Consider the following 14,638-nt stretch of genomic DNA (forward strand, 5'->3'; position numbering starts at 1 on the left):
CATTAGTCCTGTAGAAATTGTTCGCAGATGACAGCAATGATAAGGATAGCCAGACCAGGGAGTCTGGCAGTGGTAGAAGACACTAATGGTGTTAACAGAAGAGAGAGGGATGGTAAGAAAGAAGAAAGACCAAACTGCTGCATGGAGGAGAGAGAGTGATGTACCCAGCAAACAGGGGAGTGTAGCTATGAGACTGAGAGGCACAAGTGATGGTGAGGAGCAGAGGAGAGTGTGATGGTAGGATGGGATTTGAGTCTTTTAACTTCATTAGTTCCGCCTCAGTCTGGGGCCTGTAGATTATGTCTAATTAAGCAGCTTAACATGGCTTAAAAAGCACCACACAGAAAGCACAAGAGCCTTATCTGTCAACCTGCTCAAACGATTCTCCTCATCTCCTTTTCTTCCCGTGGCAGGCTAACATAAATTCTCTTTGCATGGCCTTTATGTGAGTGAGATTAGAGGCTCTGACATCGGTTGCGAGCTGGATAGCTAGTAGTCACAGCGATAGCAGTGTGGGCTGTGGAGAGAGAGCGGGAGAGAGAGCCTGTGTGATGAACAGTGGGGAGGCAGATGCTTCCTTTCAGACTGCAAGGAAAGAGTCGATGGAGAAGGGCGGGGCTCGTCAAACACAAGGCCTCCTGACATTCTAACGAGTGGTGGTACATCAGCCGGGATTAGACCCTGCAATAGTGTGGTCATTAGAAGAGTCTGTATTAACACATTAAGTATGTTTGCATGCTCTTAAATAACGAGGTCAGCATTACACAGTCAACTGTAAATGAGTGAGGGATTAGGTAGATTTCTCCTGGAGTGAATATCGGTAACAGGTTTCTCATAGCAGAGAGAAAAGTCACGGCAGGTGGGGCATATGAATATAATGGTGACATAAGTGGGGAGGGGTTAGAGAAGAGGTAGCTGAACCAAAATGCAGGAGGTCGCTGGAAGTTTGGCTTCACTCTGCTTTTCGTGCAGGGCAACATTCCCCACCTCAGGCAAGAGTCAAGTCACACTGGCAGGTACACAGAAACATTCTTTCAGTATCCATCTCACTCCCCAACCTCCACTATTTCTGTATTCCCCACATTATAGCTTTATATCTTTTCCACAATCAACTTCCTCCAGGTACTGAGGCACAATATGCAATATCATCTGTGACACGATTTCAGACAAGGGAAGGCAAGATGGCCGCCCTCAAAACTGGTCCATCTTGTTAACATGTGCAAACACACCAGGGGATAGTTTGTGTTCACACACAGTCTGTTATGCAGTTATGTTGATGATTAGCCTCAGAGCAAAATTCACAGTGCACGTCTTTCTGACACCAACTCGTTCACTCAGACACACAAGTAGTAGCACAGCATGCTGGTGTTTAAATAAAAAAAGGATATGATGAAAGAACAAACAAAACAAAAAAGAAAGGGAGTAAAGTACAGGCCAGCAGCAAGAAGGAGAACAAGGTAGTGATGAAGCGATAAAGTCAAAGCCTGACTGATGTAGTGAAGAGAAAGAGTGCGGGATATGGAAAGAGAGGAGAGATGAAGAGAGAGCTGCTATCTGATAGAAGGGATTTGCCCTTCCCTGGAACAGTAATTTACTAAAGCCATTCTGCAGAGGCCCATCAGTGGCGATCTGCTGGCAGATTAGACGACAAAACCTCATCCCTCGCTTTCCCCTCCAGCCAATCAGTGCCAAGCAGTGAGCACAGAGCAGAGGAAGAAGGGAGGACAGAAGAGGGGAGGGCACAAAATTTCCTGTCTCTGTTGAATTTGGGGAGGTCACATACACAAACAGTCACACACATGCGTGCAGAATTCATACAGGAGAGTGGATTGGAGTCTGTGCTATTACAGTTGCATTTTCCCACCCTCAGGATACAGCAGCTAACACGGTTTGGTCACTAGAGCTGGGGATTTGTCATTTATTATCAGTTTTCTGCTGTTGCTTCCCTTGCATTTGCTCATCCTTTTAGCAGTTTGTATCCTGCCCCAAAGGCCCTTGCAGCATTCCTCTGTTGTATCAGGCCAGACACTTTTTGCCTGTCCTCCTTCTTGCTACATGCCCCCCCCCCCCCCCATGACTCTCTCCGTCTCCCACTCTACATACACTGCAAGAGGCCAATCAAGTGCACCCCAGCTGTGCAAGCAGTGGGAGCTGTTTATCATGGTACATCATCAGGGAGCACCAGGAGCAGCACCTCCCCACACACACTCATGCAGCTCTAGCAAGCACAGCACCAAGCTTTAGCCCATGACATTGAACCCTATAGACTCAGAATAAGTCAATGACCCAGCAGGCGCTCAACCCATTGCTTGAAAAGTGGCAAACTCTGACAGCATAAAACACAAGTGCTCCTGCTATCAATGCAGCAAAAAAGACAAGATACAAAACACTGCTAAATCCTAATTTCAAATAAAATCTGACTTGATTACAAGGTCTTCTCTGGAGCATAGGCATATGTACACGCACATGAACGAGCTGTTCTTGGCCATGAAGCCTTAACCATCAACATCCTGTGTCTCCCTCTTTAGCACTGACATATGAAAAAACAAACACAGTGGAACAACAGTGGTTGCTCTTTCCCTGTCTCTACGATCACTGCTTCCTATCCTCCCTGCAGAGCTGGTGCCCAATCTAAAAGAACCCTTGAGGCTACCCCCCCCCCCCACCCCTCGATCCCCCCGAGGAGAAGGCTGACATCATCCACCCATGTCTCCTGTCAACTCTGACCTCTGGAGGAACAAGCGGAGGGAAAGCAGGAGAGGAAAAGGCACGGCCCAAGATGTAAGCGCTGCTCTGTGGTCAAAAAAAGCTACACGTGAATACTCTCAGCGTTGCACAATTTCCCAGAATCTGATCCTCTATGGCCAAACACTGCAAGACCAGGGACAAAGAGAGGATATATTTACATAGTTGTGAAACAAAACCTGAAATATTGTGGATGCGAGTCTTTGTAATATACGAATATGTTGTAACCAAGTTTGCTTAAGGTCTGACAGTACGTATGCTCATGTGTAATGCATTACGCTGTGGTTCAAGGGCAGGTTAAACTAGTCTGACGCACTTGTTTGTTTTGTTCCAACAAAACAGACTACGAACAAGAAGTTACCAGAACAGCAAGACAGGTTTGTGATGACACCCAAGATGATGGCTCTGATATACTTTTACATTTTTTCCTTGACACTATTTTCTCCTACTCTTTCTCCTACATGGACACAAATATAAGAATCACATCTACTGCAGCATTAAGAACCAACAGGAGGGATGAGTTCTCAGTAACAAAGAATATGCATTCAGAAAATTAAGGTTAAGGTCATGATGAAATTATGCAGTTAGAGGGAAGCAGAAATGGAGTTTCACATACAACAAATAATGTAAAGAGATTTGTAGAATCTGGTAAATTCTGTAAACATCTTTATGACCTACTGACTCATGTTTATTTACATATCATAGAAAAATCTTAAAATAAGTGAAGTGGTGATATAACAATGTCATAACGAGCAAACTGACCACATACTTTATGATAAACTCTTTGTTTGGTCTTTCTGCTACTATAGCTGCTGAACAGTCAATGCTGTATGATCACTAATGTTGTCTGATGTGTCTCAAACATGATATCAGGAAAGCTGCTTGAATGTACCACAGTCCCAGCCAGGAGTTAGAAATGACCCATAAGAAAAATGCTTCAAATCTGGATCTGGACAAGGACAAATCACAATCACAGCAACTTTAAGAAAGACAATAAAAACAATTGTTATTTTTAAAGGCTATTAATGATGTAATTTCTACTCAAAGAACAGACTTGAGAGCAGAATACATTCTCAACTAACGTTTGCCATAATCACTACATGAGGGAATACAGTGTCACTCAGAATTGTAAGTGATTGCATTTCAGGGGTGACCACATGACTGGAAACAGCCTGCATGGACAAAAAGCCAGCGACCTTTACATCTATTTTAGGAGCTCACTGTTGATTCACTTAGTATTAAGAGGTCAGAGTTATGCTAATGAGCCTGATTTTAGTACTACATGCAGAGCAATCATCTCTGTCCTTCAACAGTTTGGTTCATGCTATTTTATTTATTTACAGCAACAAGGAGCTAATGTGATTACAGTTGTGTGTAAGTTAGATTGTAAGTAGGATGTGCTTTTATACATTTAAACAAATTTGTCACTTACATTGTATATTTTGATGATACCATGTTCATATTCTGTTTATCTTACAAAGCAGCTGATTTTGCAAGATCACAACATAAGCAGCACAAACCATCGAGCTTCAAGTTATGTGTTCCAGCCAGTGGTTTTGACCAATCAGCATCCTCAAAGGAGATGCTGGAGGAGTGGTTAAGGTGAATGATGACAAGGAGGCTGTTACCTAAAAACAACAATGGCAGCTCCTAAAGTTGTCAGTGTAGATGTTGTTCTAATATCAGCTATCTTAGAACAGATTGTTTCATCTACAGGATAGCGAAGAGATTCAAAAGGATGCTTTTACTCATTTTACAGACTAGATTTGGCTTTTACTGTAGGTTGTTTGAAATTTAGATGTGATTGACAGATTATCCATCCAATCAAATGCCAAGTATAGTTTCATGAGCGCTACTCAGATGGTTTTGTAAAAAACCCTCTGATGTGTCAGAGTAGATTAGATGGCCTCCTCAGTGGAAGTGCGTTTGTTACAAATTCAAAGCTAGAATGCATTGAAACTGAGTTTAGTTTCATTTTAGCATGTAATCAATCTAAGAATACAGTTTTAAAATGGACTAAATCCCTCTATTACATGTTGCTATAATGTAGTTTGAAGGTCAATTGTGCCTTTAAAAAGCTTTATTAGATGTTTTCATTTCATTAAAAAAATCACCAAACTGTACAGATACATCCATCCATCCATTTTCTATACCGCTTATCGGTTAAGGATCAGGGGGGCTGTAGCCTACCCCAGCTGTCATTGGGCGAGAGGTGGGGTTCACCCTGGACGGGTTGCCAGTCCGTTGCAGGGCCATCATGAGCAATTAGGGTTTCAGTATCTTGCTCAAGGATACTTCGACATGGTCACCGGGGGAAGTGAGGATCAAACCAGCGACCCTTGGGTTGCTACGCGGCCACTCTACCTTGGAGATTTCAAATGTTAATAAAGAGGGAAATGCTGTCCAACACTCTGTATTACAGACTCTTCTTCATTCTCTAAAGGAATCCTCTCTCTCTCTCTCTCTACATTGATTTGACATTTAACAGATTGCAACTGAAACAAAAATTACCTGCAAATACTTTTTTTATTCTGTAGCACCAAAATCTAGGACGATCAAAATAAACAACAAACCAACACACAAATATGCCAATGTGTTTACTTTGTTTTTTTTAACCAAAATGATCTCACCTCTTTTCTCTCTGGTAGTCACATGGATTGAAACAACAGGCCCGGCTCGTCCTGACCTGACAAACTGCATTCTCAATGACCTTTTCCCTCATTGGGCAAAAAAGGTCTGCATTCTCTTCTCTCCGACAACTGTGACTAATACGAGATGTGGTGTGGTGAAGCTATCCTCCCTTCTGAACAACCTTCAAGCATTAAAAAAAAAATTTAAATAATTTTTACATTCTTCATCCATGTTTCCTTTACTTTTATCTACATAACTGAGAGGACATACAGTCAGCAGAGACACAAAGGGGGCAGAAGTAGTGCAGACTTGAGTTCAGGAAAGATTTACAATATTTAGAAGTATTATGATTAGAAAAAAAAACTACAGGGGGGAGGGAGGGACTAACAGTGCTGAAACATTTCAGTGTAACTTTTGCAGAGTATTATAATAGGTGTACAACACCTTGTCTTCTTTCAAATTTAAAGGAAAGTTTACTGCAAAGTTTTCAAACCTTTATGTTGTTTTTGATAGGTGTTTAGGAGGACAATCTACACTTTTGACTAATGGCTGACAGATTGAGACGCATCTCTCAAGCGCTCATAAGGAATGTTACAAAATGGTGGATCCTCAGGAGCACTGCTGGAGCACTGCAGCAGGAAATGAACTCTGACATAAGAGCTATGGACCTTGGGGCCCCTACTGCATCCTGGGAAATTATGGCACTGAGAAGAGAAATGACCCACGTCACCCCCCAGGAAAACTCAAGTCTGAGCATTCACAATCTTCTGAAAGGCACAGTGGATTTATCCATATGTATGTGTGTGTGTATATATATATATATATATATATATATATATATATATATATATATATATATATATATAGATAGATAGATAGATAGATAGATAGATAGATAGATAGATAGATAGATAGATAGATAGATAGATAGATAGATAGATAGATAGATAGATAGATAGATAGATAGATAGATAGATAGATAGATAGATAGATAGATAGATAGATAGATAGATAGATAGATAGATAGATAGATAGATAGATAGATAGATATAGATATATATAAAATATATATATAGATATATAGATATAGATAGATAGATAGATAGATAGATATAGATAGATAGATAGATAGATAGATACATATAGATATAGATATATAGATATAGATAGATATATACATACACATATACACACACACACACACACACACAGATCCAAGCAGTCAAGGTGATGCATCACTAGAAGTATTTATTGAGCTCAAACATATGTGCTGTTTGCCCAACAACAGTAATGTTCAGAGTAACAAGGTCAAAACCAGCCAAACACAGAGACCGGCAGGCTGTTGGAAACTGTAGTCTGTCTTTCAACTGTGCAGATGGACCCACCAGCGCCACAGAGACTGCAGCCAACAACAGAAAAAGAGGAGGGCAGAGATAGAGTGAGTGCATGCAGTCAGTAATAAGAATGACAATCCTAAAATAGGATAAAACAGCACCACTTGGCTCAAGCTTGCTTTGGGCGTGCCTCCTTTATCAGTAAAAAAAATCTCTCTACCTCAGACACCAGCGTTAGTCGCCGCTCTGCTTTATGGCCCTTTCCCCAGCCATAAGACAATAGTATGAACGTCATTAGCTAAGTGGTGGCTGGATGACAGGCGGCAGCGTTGCGATCGATAACAGTAGGCCCAGCAATGCGCAGGCTGAGCAGTGCTTACTCATCAGCTCAGCGCCTGCATGAATCTTAGTTCAGCCCGGAAAGTAGGACTGGGCCAGATAAGGGATGTAGAGGTGTCAGGGGCTCGCTGCCTGTGATAACGAATAGCTATGAACAGCCACCTTATCTTCTCACCTTAAAGAGAATATGATGTTCACTGTCACACAGCTGCCTAGCGGCCAGAACCACTCTGACAGTTTTGTTATGAGGGTGAGAAGGGGTCAGCCGCTGTTGGTCACATTGTGTGTGTGTGTGTGTGTGTGTGTGTGTGTGTGTGTGTGTGTGTGTGTGTGTGTGTGTGTGAACTGGTGTTTGGTGTGCCCTTTGACTGGAAAACTGTTTCCCCAAAGCCAGATAATGATTTGCAAATGTTAAAGAGCCCTGGGCAAGCTCAAAGTTAATAATACCTGATCAAAACACTGAAATAAAAATGGCCTACCATCAGAGATTTTTCGTGTTTTTCGTATGTTTGTCAGCACATGTTCACTAGGGATACGCCAAAGGCCAACACAGTGGTGGCTCGATCCCCCTGAAGTGGCATCTGAGATAAACATCTAGTGACAAGGTGGTGCCCTTCATGTGTCCTTAAGCACCGCTAACAATAACATTGCACTGCACACCAAAGACAAAAAAAAAAAAAAAATGTGAGCCACTGGGAACATAAACAGAAATATTTGTTGACAATGTCAAAAGATAAGGGACATGCAAAAAAAAGTAAAACTTAGTGTCAAATGAGGCCTGTGGTTGTCCGTAACTGTGGGCCCTTTTCCATTTCTTGTCCTCTTTCTTTTGCAAGGCTTATCGGGGTGTGTGATTAAACCTGCCAGCTTTAATTAGAATATGTAAGAAGTAGAGCACCTTTCCGCCTCCAACTTTCTACCTCTCTTCTGTCTGCTGCAGGTGTATTAAGACACATCCAATAAAGATGTCAGAACACTGGGCAGAAGCAGCATGAAACGTCAAGATGAATAGACATGTTGGCTTAATGCATTAACTAAACACCATGTTCTACAAAAGTGTCAATATGCATTAAGCAGCACAGTCTATCATAAAGAAACACATAAAACATACAACAGAGTTCTTAAGACACCATATACTCACCTTTGCTGCTACACTTACTGCTTGTTGGGAAAACAATCATGTATCATATTTCACTTAACACCCAATCTCATTATGACTTGAGTGTAAAAAATGTAATGAAAACAGCTAAGCAGTTTTCAATTATAATGTTAGCACAAAAGTTTGAGTAGAGGTGAGGAGCTGCGGTGAGATGCCAGTTTTTAATGTAATATTATATCCAACAGGAGCAGCTTTTATGAACAAGCAGGCTTCATAGATAACTCCCCCAGCCATCAAGTCTCTCAGGCACACAGTCAACTTTGTTGAGGGAGCCCTTTTTTTCCTTTTTGAATCAAATCCGACTTTTTCTGCCCGAGGAAGTATAACTCTTCTAGCACTAAATAAAAATGGCACACGGTGTCCTGTTGACAAGTTCCACATTAGGTAATCAGAGAGGTGCTTGAACATACACAGTAAATCATGTACTCAGCCACTCTTCACTTTTCAAAAAGGAAAATGATGAACATGCATTAAGTGCTTGGCTTACAGTCCTTGCTTGACAGCCTTTCTGCTACTGTACTGCAATCACGACAACAAACTGAGCCTAAATGAATTCCCGCTTGGTGTAAACATCGGGAATTTCTTTATGTATCTTGATAATTTCAAAATTGTGTCTTATATGGTATGTAGCATGCTCATTTAAAGAATAAGGGAAAGGGGTGTCTTTGATTGTGACCGAAACATTAGTGAGTGTGTGGTGGAGAAAGCCTGTGTGAAAATGTGTGGTCACTAGCATGAAGGTAGCATTGCGTTTGAATGAATCAAAAAGCTTTTCAGTAGTAAAGTGCTCTTATACCCCTTTTCAACTACTAGAACACACCTGTGAACATCTGGCTTGTGTCTGCAATGAGAACAGGTTTGATTGCCATTCAATCCTGCATCAAATGACCCCCAGGGGGGCAAGTATTTATCAGCACTGACTGGCATGTATCTAGACAAACCTGGAGTGACACCTTAAAAAGAAAAAACAACAAAAACAGAAAGGCAAATTCTTTTCGAGAGATACCAAGGGGTTATTCAACTGTTTTGGTGAGAAAACAGCATATTATTGACCTTGTAGAGCAGTATCATCCACGCAAGTTCCAGTGCATTTAATGATTTATGTCAGTGAATAAATGCTTTGACTTCAAGAACCAAGTTCCTGTGTCCCAATATATAGAGCTACTTTTTCATTCATTTGAAAGGTATGCCATGATGCCATTATCCAAAGAGTCATGCATCTGTAGAAAGTATTCTGAAAACAGAAAGTAACTTCACTTCTAAGGCCTTCTAAACTGGGGATATTGTTGGCATGTAGGAGGTGCAAACTTGTGTGTGATTACACGAGCAAAAGTCCAACCTATTGAACTCTGGGCAGTGGCCTCATTTAACTGGCAGCGACTCAATCATAACATCTTATCTACGGACATGCTGAGTCATGGAATTTGGCAGTGGCCAATAGCCAAGCAGCAGGGTTACTTATGGCTGTCATTGATTGGTTGATCCCTCAGCGTAAAGCTGAAAGGGCACATACCAGGAACACAGCCTGGAGGAGAAACTCACAGCAGCAGTTTGCTCACAGTTTACTTGCTTAGTCTTACGGCTCTATTCCTACAACTCACTGCCTATTATGTGCTGTCTCTCTCTCCTGGTTCCTTGTTCTCCCAGCTCTCCCCTCATGTTCCCTCGTTCAAATTACCATAGCCCATTACCCTTGCCCCGCTGTTGTGTAATTCTATCTGGAGTACCAAAGCAGAGCCACTCACATCCAGAGGTCACCATTCTTCTGTGGCTTACATCCTGGTCCTTCATCTCCATGGTCACCACACTTCTTAACATTGTCACTGTTCATTTTTTTCTTTTTTTTTTGGCAAAGACATATGGAGGCCAGTTAAAACTGAGCCTTACAGCCCCCATTCAAACCATTAATCATGTCTAAAAGCCTTGCTTTCCATTAATAATACATTTGCATTGGAGAGCGATGTCGTGCAATTGCAAGGGCAAATGCCATAATTGTTAATGATTGATTTCAAGGAGAACTGGTTTCAAAGTTCCTGGGAGAGCTATTTGTTACAAAGGGTATGCTGAATAATGCTGGTGATATTTCTACTGATTTTGTTCCCCTAGATATAAACTAGCTTCAGCACTCTTCGTACATAATTCGGTCATTCAATATACAGAGTTGAACTGGCTCTAGAATAAAGTAGGGGCAAACTACAGAGGCCTTTATATCAAGCTGTCCCCATCTGCAAATCTGTAATGAGCAGGGGAGCAGAAACAGTGGGGAGAGAAGGGAACCTCAGTTCAACTGAGGCAAGCACACTTTCTAATGGAAATTCAGATACAATCATCCCAGAATGCACCTCTCTCTGCCTAATAATCGGCCACCAGAACAAGGCAGCTATTGAGAGAGGAGTGACTGTAATCTGGTCCACCAAACTCCAAAGCTGCCTACTATAATTAGCTCTTTTCTCCATCAAACACAGGCTTACACTGACTCACAAGCAAACCGCTCCTGTACTACAAGAGAGGGGGGAGATTTAGTAAAAAGGCATAATTTTAGATGAGCCTGGAAATGTTTTATCTGTGACATATAGAGTCACCCCGCGTTGACAGTTAGGCTAGCTGTGAAATCTGCAAATGAGGAGGTGAGAGGATATCGCTTCATTCAGCAGCACAGTGGCAATGTGGAAATAAGTGCTTGGGTTGAAATGGAAATATGGTATGGGGGGAAAGTTTTCAAAGAGAAACAACAACACAAATAACCTAGAAACAGCCGAGATAACTGAATTAGGGCATGTTAAAAACTTAAAAGGCTCAAGAACCGTCCAATTACAGTTCTCGTTTGATTACTAGTTCGATGTTCATAAGTCAAGTGACAACTAAGCGAAGTATAAGAGAAGCTTGCTGAACCCTGTCCACATTGTGACGGATAAAATCTCACTTCCAATGTCCTAACCAAAGTATGTGTCCACCTCTTTGGCCTACATCCTGACAAGCAAAGCCTACCTTCCTCTAATCCTAGAAACATGTTCCAATCCTGGGACTCACAACACGATCTGGAGCCCAAAGGCAGAAAGACAGGGGTGAGTGGCCACGCTGATAGCTAGTCTGCTGCCTGGGCAAATGGCACAGCTATTAGAGGAAGAAGAGGCTTCCTGAGGAGGTGTGACTGCGCTGCAAAGGGCCCAATCAAGCAGAGAACAGAAGTGCTGACAGCTGCTAATGCATTTACCTGAGAGCAAAGAGGCTGACTTTTTCCTACAAACTTGTTTGTGTGTTTACCTCCCTCAGAGCTCTGTCGTCCCAATTCAGTTGATTAAGATCAACAAAAGTGAAACGCATCAAAAAGTACTGCCAGCAGTTGTAGCTGATGAGTCAACTTGTTTGCTTTAGAAATTATGTAAAATGTACATCACCATCCAGAAGGACATAGCTCTTTTACATACAAGTCCCCAAAGGACACATCAGACCATATCCTTTAGATATATTTAGAAAACTATTCAAAATATGCTTGTGCTTTACTAAATAATCATCATTTCAGGAACATGCTAGTGACAGTTGCATGTTTCTAACTCTATTTATGTTGTGACTGAATCAGCCAAATGTATCCTCTTCAACCAGATCTGTTAATTCAGATAAAGTGAACTCCGATTTGTTTTCCCCCTTTTGTTCATTTGGGCTGGTGTGACCACAGTAGTTGCACTCAGGAGCCGACCAATGCAACCAGACTCAGATTCTTGAGAGGAGGTGGTCTGAAGCAGATAGGTTGTGGTGTGAACTGACCTAGAGTTGACCCCACTACCAGCGTATTCCACAGGTTTGAGTCAAAACAGCTCCTGTAGCTGGATGTCACTTACATTTTGAGGTAAGGCAAAGCATCCAAATTGTAGCAGTTTGTATACCAAAAAAAAAAAGATGAGAACCAATGCAAAACATTAGTTCTGAGGACATGGCCCCTCTTCCTGTTTTTCCTTGACCAGACACATCTCACCAATACACAACGGGAACGTTCTCACATGGTGAGTCAAAACATCTTGAATCCTGATCTAAATTGTATTCTACACATGAATCAATATTTAAAAAGAACTGTGAAATATTTCCAGGGAAAGTAATGAGATTAGCAAAAATGCCTTGTCTCAAAATCTTAAAAGAAAGTGAACAGAAATTCCTGGATCTGCTCCAAAATCTAATGGGTTCTTCTCTTCTTTGACCTCTATTCCACCCCTCCGCAAAATTTCATGAAATTAACCAAGTAGATTTTACATGATTCTGCGGACAGATAAACAAACTCAGACACCAAAGTGAGGGGGACAGTATCCCTTATTAAATGGCTAACTTTTCAAGATGGCCCTTCCATCTGCCAGTGACACAGCAATACAGACACAAAACCTGTGCTAAGCATATCACAAAGTTTCACTGACATTCAACCACTGTTCTGACTTTTTAAATCCCTCACAGACAATCTTAAATCAATACAGCAGGTAGAAAGAGATCTTTAGAGATTAAAATACCAAAGAACTGATGTCCATTGGAGGGACTGACAAAAAGGGAGTGGCTGACAAGACAATGACCACTTCACAGTGGCGGGGAGATTAAGCCGTGACACACTGGTGACTACTTCTGGCACTAAAATAGATTCATTTTTCAGATTAGATCACTCTAATAAACAGGCTCTGTCTCTGCATTATCTAAAAATCTGGACTGGTAAACAGACCAACAGCAATTCATGGCGGGAATCAGTTATTAAATTGGTGAAATGAGAGCGAGAACTGCATTGTGCGTGCTACAGGACAACATTTGACTCATTTGTGAGAAAGGTACAGTTTAATGACACAGGGAAATAAAAGGAGTTACCTCCCCAGTGGGTGTACACACATTAGCTGTGGTGCCTTGTGTGTGAAGGTTTGCATAGTTAGTAAAGCCATTAAGAATATTATTACTCATAATAGAAATATTCTGTGTGGCCAGACTCACTGACATTTTTCAGTTCTGTTCCTGTCATTATTTTTGACAATTTGATCCACACACATAAGTAAAACAAGCACAAGTTGCTTGACAATCCAAATCAAACATCCTATTTCCCCTCCAAATTGAAAGTGCTTATTGTTCCTTATATTCAAAACATACTGGGGAGTTTCGCCAGGCCTGACCAGACCAATGCATTCCAGGTGTTGTTCTACAAACAACTGCTAACTGCAGAAAATATCTGTTTTTATGGCCCTACTTTCTCTCCTATAAACTTCCCATTTACACCAGCCAACTGTAACCTGCGCCAGAACAGGCTTAACTCTACACACAGGTATTACCATCATAATAATCATTATTATTAAGTGGTTCAGACCCCCACCACCACCAACCCAGAGCTGGAGGGGAACTGGGGTTGACTCCCAGTTTCTTGTTATTCGCAGGCTGCACTGTAGGGAGAAGTGGAGGACGTAAACGCCTCAAAATATCCTCAAAACACTGCTCCAAATTGCTGATTCACGCGTATAAATGGATGTAAAAGGAGAATTTGTAGTTTAGTGTACATACCATAGCATTCCTTCCTCTCTCCAGATAAGGTCCACTCCTTTCTTTTCTTTCTCTCTCTCTCTCTCTTTGCGACTCAGCCGGTAAAGACTTTTAAAAACAGACACAAAAAAAACACACGCACACGCACACACACTCTCTGCGAACACTCACATCGATTCTTATCCGCAAACAACCTAGCTGTCCATTGCTTCCCACTTCATGAGCTCATTCTTTCATAACTTTTCACAAATGTCTCTTTCTGTCTCCGCGCCGGAGGAGAAAAACAACTAAAATTCTCTTCGGGGGGGAAAAAAGAGGAGAATTGCTGTGCAAAGCCTCTCTCCACCGCGGCTGGAAACGAGGAGGAAAAGGGGAGGGGAGGCGTTGAAAAGCGCTGTTTCGGTGTGTTTTTCCTTCTTGCTTCACCACCACGTTGTTTTGACCAATTATTATTTCCTTTGTTGTGTCAAAAATAAAAGAGTCCGTAGAAAACACGGTCACAAAAGCTCTGCCTTTGTGAGGCAAAGCGTCCGTTTGTGGTGTGTACCGGCACGGTTGTGTCTTCCTCTCTAATGCTGAGCCTCTTGCTGGCTAAATGTGTGACGGTGTGTATAAGTCTATTTTTTTGTCAGCTTCCCAATAATGGCGGACGGACCGTCTCCCGAATCCAGCATCTCCCCTCCTATTCACGGCGAGCAGAGAGAGAGAGAGAGAGAGAGAGAGAGAGAGAGTGAGTGAGTGAGTGAGAGAGAAAGAGAGAGAGAGAGTGTCTCGCCCAGCGGTTCGTGGACACAATTACAACACACTTTGTTTATGTGCTGAGTTCATCGCTACACATTCACATGAACTGTGAGACATTTCCTTAATATTATATTTTCAATGAATGCGCCATGAAAAACAACAACAAAGACAACAATAGACCTCTGGGATGGTCAGT

The 14,638-nt window shown here is 41.8% G+C and overlaps 1 protein-coding gene across 1 annotated transcript in view; it reads right to left on the reverse strand.

The window, feature by feature from the left end:
• Positions 1–14,389, reverse strand: part of arhgap35a (Rho GTPase activating protein 35a) — a 69,102-nt gene extending 54,713 nt beyond the window's left edge. The window contains exon 1 of the mRNA XM_086216246.1: positions 13,723–14,389. The gene's annotated coding sequence lies outside the window, so the exon portion shown is untranslated. The remainder of the gene's footprint in view (positions 1–13,722) is intronic.
• Positions 14,390–14,638: the final 249 nt, after the last annotated feature.

The sequence above is a fragment of the Aulostomus chinensis genome, chromosome 10, assembly GCF_037954235.1.
Source record: "Aulostomus chinensis isolate RoL2024-O1b breed Wild chromosome 10, RoL_Achi_v1.0, whole genome shotgun sequence".
In the NCBI taxonomy this organism is placed as follows: Eukaryota; Metazoa; Chordata; class Actinopteri; order Syngnathiformes; family Aulostomidae; genus Aulostomus; species Aulostomus chinensis.